Genomic DNA, 11,237 nt, shown 5'->3' with positions numbered 1-11,237 from the left:
AGTGCTTTAATGGAAATAAATCAAGTCTTAAGAGGAAGAAAACTGAGAGAAAATCACAGAAAAATTGAAAATACATTGAAAATACTTTGGAAGTGCTAACAGTTACATTGCTAATGGTATTTGTTCCAGAAACAACTGCTGAAATGTTAAAATAATGCATTCTTGTCAAAGTTATGTTACTTAAATACCTAAACAAAAATAGCTTGTTCAATGGATTGGCCATTATTAGAAGACTAAAATACACAACTTGGAAGAACACGTGAAATACTCTAAGAAGCAATCTGCAGGTAAAGGGCTATAATATATATTCATAAAGGGCAAGAGTTAAAACTGTGCAAGCAACCTTAGCTGTTAATTTCTTGACTGCAGTGCTTACCTTTGCAACCTCTGCATTTTCTTCATTAAGACATCCTCAGTAATTGATCATTTTTATAGTGTTCAGAGGTTCAGATACCATGGAAACAGGCTGAAACTAGGGGAGTGGTTGTAGTATTAGAATAATTAGCAGAGAGTTGTGGAACAAAGTTGCTGCTCAATGCTTATCCTTCCCAGTTCATCCTCAGACAGTGACTTGGCATTATTTGTGCTGTGATTTTTGTCTGTGTTCTTATGTAAATCTACACATGTTCACATCTGCCAGTATGCCTGTGTATTTTTCCCATGCAGTGTAATATGTACTTACTCTCAAAAAGTGTGCTCTGTGATGTAAAAGTATTATACTCCTTACTGAAATCACATTGTCAATGAACTGTTTCTCATTAGAGTGGTTTGCTTTCCCGTTCCACTGTTCCAGTAGAATTCCAATAATTATGTACAATAGTTTATCAACACAGTTCCTCCTTTTTGACATTATGGCTATTTGCATGACGTTATCTAATCTTCCAAATATGCAGCTCAACATCATGATATATTATTAATAAGATACCTTCCTTGCTAAGAAATTCTTTGTGAAACTGCAAATCAGTACTTGTTAGAACATTTAAAAGAGGATGGAGGAGAATTTCAGTGTGAATTGGCAGGAGTTTTATGTCCTGGAAATCCTCAGGTTTGAATTCAAACAAGAAAATCATTTCAACCAACTATATTTGCCCCAGGAAAAATATACACACCTGTGTGGTGTAGTAATGCTCAAAGTGCATTGCATAAATCATAAACTTATAGGATCATTTAGGTTGGAAAAGACCTTCAAGACCTTCAAGTCCAACCATCAACCCAGCACAGCCAAGACCATGACAAAAACATGTCCCTGAGTCTCACATCTACATTTGCACATGTGTAAAACCATCACAACATGTCTTTTAAATACCTTCACCAAGGTATCAACCACCTGCTTAGGCAGCCTGTTCCAATGCTTCTGATGATGAAAGCACCATTTTATTTCCATTTCTGAAGTGGCAACGGTATTAGAATATCTTTTCAGAACCTGGGCAATAAGAAAACACCCAAAATTATAATTTTCACACTCAAAGAATCCTGTAATATTACAGATCTGAAAGCTATATAACAGTACTACATAAGTTTATCTGAAAATAATTTCTGATTGAATTTTTACTGTAAGTAAAGACCAGGTAGCAGGTGTTATTTTGATTTATTTTGATTTTTTTATTCAAAGTGTTTTTCTCAATGAAGAGTATCATCAACTGGGTAAAGACAAATTTTGAGCACTTTTAACACTAGATACTTGTTTTCCAATGGAATCCTTTATACTTCATCCATCTTGCAATACAAAGTATGTAATTCTTGAGACTATTCCACAAAAGTTTATCTGAATAAATTTATCTAATCCTAAAACCTTCTCTTAGCTTATCATGTAATGAAAAGAGTGACAAATTGGCAAAATGAAATGATATATGTAATATGGGAATTTATGGAAGAAACTGAGGCTTACTTTCTTCTAACATAAAACTCAGCAGACTGCAATTCATTTAAGGACAATGAGAAGGGAGATACCTTTTTCTCAGACAAGTCTCTTACACACATTCATGTGTGATGCACACCTTCCATGATGGACAGACACTCTGTTTTTATTTGTGACATCCCAGTTAGTTTAGGCAAAATGAAACCAAACAAAACAAAAACCAAACAACACAAACAGTTGAGTAATAGCCAGTATGTGTTTCTAATGTGCATTCATAATGTAACATGGCATCTCTGCTGATAGATAGAATGATTTCCTTCTACCATGGGATATACTCCAGGAAACATGATGTGAGCCAAAGGACAGCTGGATAATACTGATTTTACCTGAAAATTCAAAGGAATATCTAGGTAGTTATTTGTTTTGTGAGAGAAAGAGGTGTTTGAGGGTTTTTGGTAGGTCTACTTTCTCTTCTTAAAAAAAAAAACAAAACACTTCAGCCTCCAGAATTCTCTCTGAAATACAAACCAAAATTCCTTTATTTATGTAAAAAAAATCATATATAACATAGTTAGCCATATCCATACTAAAGTATTGTAAATGTAAAGCTAATCTATTTGAAAGCATCAGGAAGATATTCAAGCAATCCTTATTAGCATTTAAGCTCAGCTCATAGTAATACACATTAGCAGTGTTTTCAAACAGGGTGAGACACCATTTGGAGATGAAAAACATAATTTTAAGGTATTCTAGGTATCATAATGAGAGTTTTTTCTTAACACTGAATATTCATGGTGCATCATAAAACTAATGATAAACATAAAAACTGATGTGAACATTTGACTAATCTGTTCTTATTTGTTTGGAAGAGCTGTAATAATTGCCTGGTTTGTAAATTAAACATCTGCTATGGGAATAAACAAAAACATAACTGAACATATTCAAATAAATTGAATTCACCTTAGTTCCATAAATTTTATTATATGGACAAATCAATTTTATTATACCTGAGTGCTGTAATGTTATAGAAGCCAGTATATAATTTTCTCTTAGATACCCTATTTATAACAAGAATTCTCTTCTGGTTCTAATAAAAATATTGCTCTTATTAAAGGTTTTGGTTTGTCTGTTTCTTTTTTTCCTCTAAAAGATTGTTGATAAAATGGATGACTGTGCTGGTTTTGCATTAATTGACATTTGGTGAGAAGGGAAGAATCCACCCACGGAAATGATTTTTCTGAGAGAAGCTGCTAAGAGCTTCCTCTGTGCCTGGCAAAAACCACCTACATGATTTGGTGCATTGGCCAGGAAATTCAAATTGGAGAACCTAAACTGCTACAATGACTTAAGTAAATTTAGCTACTATGTTTGTTTATTGCTGAATTTTTGCCCAGGTCCAACAGAATGCTGTTCTAGTTTCTAGCTGCATACCATCCCATTTCAGAAATGCCACATTTTTTTACATATACATAAGAAATTCACTTTGTATTTAAAGTAGCCTTGTTTTACTACCTGCCAAGTTTCAAATTGTGAAAGATTTGAATAAAAGACAAACACAGACTTTAAAAAAAAAAAGACAGAGACTAAGGGGAGTTTTTTATTTTAAGTAAAAAGAGAAGAAACTCTCTAGGACCAATACATTTTTTGACATTAAGGTGTTAAAAGTACTATACAATAAGTAGTTAATTTTGGTTTTCAATCATTGTTATTCAGTACATGGGCACCAGAAGTAGGAGATTTTCTTCCTCGATTTTTAGTCTTATTACCAGTTCCAGAATAGAAAGTCTTTATGGCTTCCTGTTGCATGACTCCACTGATCAAGTATGGTATCCTGCTACTCTATCATGACTGAAGAACAAAAGATCAAGGCATTCCTATGCAAACATTGAAAATGTTGAGGCCAGGATTACATCCCCATAGAATATGTAGTATAAGAGTAAATAGTTGTTGAAGATGTCTGTATTTTTACTCTCTATAAGATTATTAAACTTCATAAATATGAACTTAAACATTTCAAAACCCTTCTGTTCTTCTGCTTCAGAAACAATCTGCCACCTTGCTTATTTCTGTACTTGAGTGCCTTACCCCTTTGATATAATGTAATTTTGGAGCATTGTTACTTCAGCTTTGGCTTCCCAGAGAGAATTTTTTTCACCAAATTTGATTTACAGCAAAGAGGTGCAAAAATTCACCAAAATTCCCTTCAGACAGGAGGACTAGGAGCACAGCACAGAAGCTGCTAAACAGAGTGAAATCTGAAAAGAAGTTCCACTCAAGAAATTAGTTGGAATTGTCAGCATTCCAGGTAATCTCAATTACGGGCATCATATCCTAGAGGCAAACATATTAATTTGCAAATAAAAGACAGCTCAGTCTTTCCTCCTGTCAAGTTGATCAGTCTTGCAGGGAGAAGTGGGCCATATAGGTGGACTTCTGCCCAACACCCCACGCTGTAACATGCTATGAAACTGTGTCATGATGTTCAGAGAGACATTCAACATTCACGAGAGTAGCAATAAAAATTGTGCTGCCTAGGAATTTATGGAGAAACTGCCATTGGATTCAGAAGCCAAAGTGCATTCTCTGTTCCTAGTATTGTGTTAATGAACATTAATTGTGTGTCAAATGAAATAAGTATCTGAGCCTACTGATTCCAAATTAGTTGTAATGTAGTAAATAAAATGGTTGGATTTAATTTTCACTTGCATCAGACAGGAGTTCATTGGGCATTTTGGGAAAATTTAGGACAAAGGCAGAACTCCAGCAAAAGAATCATTCTTTATGAAGCCTGATAAATTACTTAAAACGCTGTTGTAAATCAGAAATTTCATAAAGATGCAGTTGCCTGCTAGTATTAAAACCCTCTTTGTCAGCTCTTAACCTTAAATGTCAGAAATTCAAATCACTATGTTCCTTTTGAAGAGTTTTAATCAATAGCTTACAGGTGATCAGTATTCCTGTATACCTGCACTTCAGAAGCCAAGCCACTTCAGAAGCCAAGAAGCAATATATAAAACCTTGCACTGTGATTTTACAAATGCATTTAAACATTGAGTGAGCTTTGGGAATAAAGGGAGGAGTGACACTTAGTCACTCATGAATAGAGTAGTATGAATAGTGACCTGTACCTAACTTAAGGCACTTGACCCCCACTCATGGGTAGTAAGAAGACATAAATTACAAGTCAGAGGGTTGGACAGTAAGGTATTCAGTTGTCCAAAGCACAGTAATGTGGCAGATATTGAAAAAAAATCAGGGCTTGTTTGAAAACATAAAAGTCACTCCTAAGTCATTCAGAGAGACAAAGTGATCATATTACATTATCATCCTAGACCTTTACATTGCTCTGGGGTTTTAGGTTTAATAGCAATCATTACCATCAGAGAGGGAATATTTCTTGTTTTCATTCCAATATCCAGAATATCTCTTTCTTAATAGCATAGCATAAGACAGTAGCAGCAAAAATTAGAAATAAATTATTTTCATCATTTCTGGGGGAGGCAAAAATCCACTCTGTTTCTCAAAACAATTTTTAGACTGAACACACCAAGAAAATAGACTTGTTTATTCACTTGAAATATAGAAACGTACTATATAATTTTCTGATGAAATCTGCCACACACAAAGCAGTAAAGGACAAAACCAGAACAAAAGCTAATCTGAACTCTGGAACAGGTTTCTAGTCATATGTACTATCTTTGCATAAAACTTTACTCCTCACTCTCTCCTACTTTTTGTACTTTTGGTCTTTTGCTTCATAAGAAAACACACCCTGTAGCAAAGCAGTAATCTGCTTCACCCTCTAGATACACTCTCAAATGACCTCTGCTGGATGAAATAAGTTTTGATGCATAAAGGCATCAGGAAAAATAGCCCTTTTTCTACAGCCTTCCTCAGGTTTTTAACTGGTAAGCCAGAATAGTTTTCTGTTTAATATCCAAAGCTTCCCTTCCCTTCTGTCCTGCTGGGAATCATTTGTGTGTTCAGAAATTCTCACATAGGGCTGTGGACTTCACCTTCTACACAGATATTTGCCTTAAGCTGCACATTTTTAGGAGGTCTTCACTCTCTTTCACAAAATTCAGTACATGCAAAGAAATGCAGGAAGTATTTTCCATACCATCAGCACTGAGAAGCCAGACTTATTCAGAGCCAGGTACTGTCCTGATTTTCCAAGGCCCCTCAAAAAACTAAGTCCTGTCTCACTTCAGTCTAGTAAAAACTCTCTAAAGCTGTTGGCCACATTTCATCCACCCCAACAAAGAAAAAGAGAGTATGATTGGGTTGTTATCTGAAGTAAAGATTTCCAGCTCCAGATTGATGACTGTCTTCCTTGGCCATGCAGCTTTGGAATGCCAAGTAAGCCCATGTGCAACTGTGCCTGCACTCTCAGGTGGGCTGCACTGCTGCAGGCTCTGCACTCTTAGGTGCCTGGGGATGCACAGCATGTAAGTATAGACTTGGATTTTATAATAGCTTGGAAGTAGAATATTATATGCCATAATTCTCTGCAGCTTTTCCACAATGTTGATGGCTTTCTTTGATTTCTCTTGTTATTCTCGCAAAGGTAGCGTCCTGAATGCTGATGGCAGAAAACTTGGCACTCCCTGAGGCTGTAATTCTATGGTAGCAAATATTGGAGACGGTCTGTAATTTGTGATATACAATAACTGCAATAATGATACAATGCCTGTGGGTAAAGCAGTGGAGGGAACATAATGCAGCTAATAACTATTCATTTGATGGGTTTTTAATTTGTTTTTTTCTGAATGTATCCTGTGTGAAATATTTTAACCATTTCACAACATTTTTGCAACGAGAGTTGTTTATAATTATGTATTTATATCATCTGCCACACTCAGCTTCCTAAAAGGCACACATAATTTTCCAAAGTTTTTTTCTCAATCCTCAATTTTTTTTCTATTTATTTAAGGTTTCTATTTTGAGGCACTTATTCTATACTAATAAGAGAGAAAGGTTATGTAAATATTAATTTGTCCAGATTAACTCTTTGATATTTGAAAATCAGTTTTTTAAGAACAGTGTAGTTCGTTTTTACATTTCTTTTTTAGAAATACTGATAGTTTAGGTGAGGAATTTTATAGCATTTCTCTGTACAGTAAAAATATCTCTTATGTTCTATTAGAGGGCAGTAGTAGCCCAAAGAATACTAACCAGAGAGGAGGAGGAGGGAGTTTCTTAAAGTGTTTGCTGAAACTCTTATCTGCAACTAATAGTTCAGGACAGCTGTAAGTCCCTTAGCAATAGAGTGCCTCTGTGCTAAAAGAGTTGCCTGACACAGATTGATAATTTATGCCTGTGAACGGCCACTGGGATGTTTCTAGCACATGAATGATGGACAGTAATAACTGAGGATTTGTATCTGGAGCATTACGAGATCTCCACGGTTTGAAGGCTTTCAAGTGCTTTATACAGCCCATCGGGGTAAAGTGATGTAAAGTAGGTCAGGTGCTGGGAGGAGGGAAGTGAGATGGGAAATCATCAGTTGTGCAGACATTAGCACATTGTGATCTCATCTGCTGCTGTGAGGCTGTAACACAGACTTGATAAAGTCTGCCAAAAATATTTTTCTTCATGTACCTGTCAGTGACTCTGTCTCTTCCCTACAGTTGTTATGTCTGACTGCAACATGTTCTAAATAATAATATGCCATTTGGGAAAGTGCTAAGGCAATTTGTATATGAATACTAAGCAACACATTTTGTAGTTTTCCACCATGCTGTGATCTCCCTGTGCTTTTTTATGATCTCTGAGTTTCGATCTTGTCTGTCCCAAAACAGGAAGCTCAAGCATGTCCAGGAGAGTGCCTTGAAGTTTCTAAAAACACCTACTCTATTCTCTATATAGAAATTCTACTTCTCAAAACAGAGGATAAACATCAGAAGGCATAATATAAGGGTTTTCCCACACTGTTATTCTCCAAGCCTGGGCATTCCCAGCTGTATGGTCACTTGAGTGAATCTACCATCCTCATTGCCATTCTTCCCCTTTTAACTCTTTCCTCCCAACAGCTGATTAATGCAACTCAACAGGGAACTCCTCCACAATTAATTCCTAAATACATCTTACTCATGTTGCTACTCACATTTCCCTATATATGCATACTGGACAAAACAAGAATGTTAATGGAAAAAAAAGTAAACTTAAATTTACCTGAAAATTTCAGGCATATTGCTGCCTTAAATTTAGCTAGTCTTGCAATGTATTACCCTTCCCACAGTGATCCTTTCAGACTGCTCCATGAGATGTACAGAGAAAGCTATTAAGTGTAACAGATAAAAACATCCTTTTACACAAAATTAGGGATTTTTTTTCTGTTTGCTCCTGACTGAGCAGGATTTCATGTGTTTAATGTGCAGAAGTCAGCATGGTGAAGCATGAGGCATCCCACTACTTAGATATAGCCCTCAGATGAATTCATTCAAAGAAGCTCTGTGAAATGATCAATTAGAAAAGCAAAAACAACCGTGCTAATAATTTTCCATAGCCAGAATCACCTCTAAATACCATTTATAATAGTTCCTTTAATACAGGTTGTAAAATATCATTGTCTCTTCTAGTCTGAGTATCCCACTGTTCTGACAATTTCATTAAACCCTTAATAATCCTTTAAAATGAGCAATGATTAATCTATTCATTTCTAAGCCTTGTTGTTGAATACAGTGATAGACATCATGTTCTTTCACTGTTAACAAGTGCCAATTCTTGGGCATTGTGACAAGTTTCATTTGTCAGTGTTCATGCAATTTTTCACAGAGTTACTACTCTTTCCATCAGGGCATCCCCATTTGGACTAAACATTTTTGCCAAAGAATTCCCACACAATTTTCCACAACTTCTTAATAAAAATAGCCTGTGTTAATACTTTGTGCTATAAAGGTGTGTAAAAATGACTCAGTATTATTCTTAAAAGGAAAACAGAGGTAAGCAAACTTACAGATTAATTTGGACATCTTACCTAATAGTATGTCTTAACCATTTAGAAACCCATTACAATTGTTACTGAATCAAAAATAATGGTTTCCCAAAACAGAGAAGAAAATTACTTGCTAGAGAAGCAAATAAAAATGTTTTTATTTTTGTATGAATAAATTCTGCAAAGTAGTGAAATTAGGCAAAAGCTTTAAAGAAAGAATATTAATTTCCCTCTCACATTTCCTAAAAACTAATACTTAGAGATGCAGTCTCACCTAAAAACTGCTGTACTGTTGCTTGTAGTTTTGCTTGTAAGTATTGCTTGTAGTCTTTTCAGATTTATTTTATTTATACAAAAGGAAAGAAAAGAATCATAGGTCAATTTTCTGGAGGAAAACTCCAGGTTTCCAGCCAGGTTTCCCCATGCCTTGGCTTGACTTCTAGGAATGCCACTAGCTGCTTCAGTTCTTGCAGATCAATTGCATGTTGCTACTCTTTTGAACCATCATCTACTCTTTTAGCTTTCAGAATTTCGAGCCCAGTGAAATGAAGAGGCCTGAAAGAGAAGGCTGCTACAGACATACTGATATGTCTACATCAGTCACTGCCCTCAGAAGTGGAGATAAGGTCCCAGTGCCTCTTCTTTATCGAAGGCTTCAATGAATTTGTAAAGCAGAGCAGAAGAGTGACATTCCAAACATTTGTAGAGCAGAGTAGAAGAGCAATATACTACATGGCTGGACGACACACTAAAAATATGATATAGAAAATCTTAAGCTATAGTGCCACTATGAAGGCCCTTTTGGATCTCAATCCAATGTGTTCCTGGTATCAAAATAAAAAGAAGAAATGGTGAAGTGGGGTAAGTGGTCTTGCATATCCTACTGAATATTTTTATGCAGCTGGAAGATTTGCAGCTCACTGCTGAGGTGTGAAATACCTGATGCCAAATAACAAGTGTACTTCTGGTTCTTGTCTTGAGTTCCTCTCTTGATAATTAGTTGCTCTTCTGATTAGTTCTGTAAAGTTGTTATGGGCGTGATAATTTCTTAGGCTTGGTGAACTGAGAAGCGTGTTAGTCATAGATGCATAACATTTCTTTTCTTTGCCTGGCTATCTCTTTTCATGAAATATTTAATTTCCTCAGAGATCTCTACTCCTGACTGATATTGGTCATGATATCTCAAAGTTAAGGGAGAAAAGAAAGATCTATATAAGTACAGATATTGATCACAGGTATGATTGTGTGAGCCTGATTATCCTGAGGAGTCAGGCTAAAAGTCATATAATAGCAAGGTTTCTGAGCTTATGGATTGTTTTTTAACAGTAATGATGGCTAAAATGTCTTTAATTTCAGACTTGCCATGTCCCATCTGGGCTGTGCAATGCCCTAACATGTTAATGTTGTTCTCACAAACTATATATAAATAATCATCCTGAAGCCCTGGGGTTGGTTATTGTACATCTACATGAGCAGGCTCTTGCTGGTCTGACTCAAAGATATTTGACATGATTTTTTTTTCCTGAAACTTTTTTATAACTTTTTTGAAATTTTCAAATCACTTTATTGATGCTAGTTAAGCCTTTACAGCCTTGTGAATGAAGTACTGTATTTGCAGTTTCAAAATTAAAAACAAAGAAAAAAAAAGAAAAAAAAAGGAAAAGTCATCATCAAAAATTCTGCTGGTTATATTTGAGTTAGAGCAATCAATTTCTTGTTGAGTGTTCAAAATTACTCAGGCCTCAGAGCTGAAAAAAAACCTGCATAAGTAGCACCTAGCCTAGTTCTGTCCAACTAATCACAATACCTTACACATTTATATTAATAGGGCTTCCTAAGCTGTATTATTTTGATGGGACTGGATTTATGGCATAATTACATGGACAGTTATTCCAGAATAGCTGAGGGGAAGGTAACCTCTGAAAGGGAGTCAATGTTAAACTCTTGTAGGTGGAAATGGAATCTTAGCGTCTTAAATTGCCTGAGTTGCAATGGCACACTCTGCCTGGCTTACAGCCTCACTCCCTGAGCTATAAGGAGAGGAGGCCATGATTTAGGTACACTGACAGATTAATTGGGTGTGCTGTTCATTTGAAAAACATAAATATAGCATAGAATCACAGAAACACACAATCATTAAGACTGAAAAAATACTTTCAAGATAACTAAATCCAACTTTAAATCAAATACCATGTCAATTAAACCATAGAATTAAGTACTACACTTCTTCCTCGGACAGTGATTCAACCATTTCCCTGGGCAGCCCATTCCAATGCTTGAAAACCCTTTCAGTAAAGAAATTTTTTTCTGATGTCAAACCCAAACCTCCCCAGGCACAGCTTGAGGCCGTTTCCTCTTGTCTTCTCACTAATTATATGTGGGAAATGAGGTTGATCCCAGTGTCTCTACAAACTCCTTTTGTGTAACTGTAGACAGAGATAA

This window comes from Parus major, chromosome 3, assembly GCF_001522545.3.
Source record: "Parus major isolate Abel chromosome 3, Parus_major1.1, whole genome shotgun sequence".
In the NCBI taxonomy this organism is placed as follows: Eukaryota; Metazoa; Chordata; class Aves; order Passeriformes; family Paridae; genus Parus; species Parus major.
The sequence above is the reverse complement of the archived record's forward strand: the minus strand, read 5'-3'. Positions refer to the sequence as shown.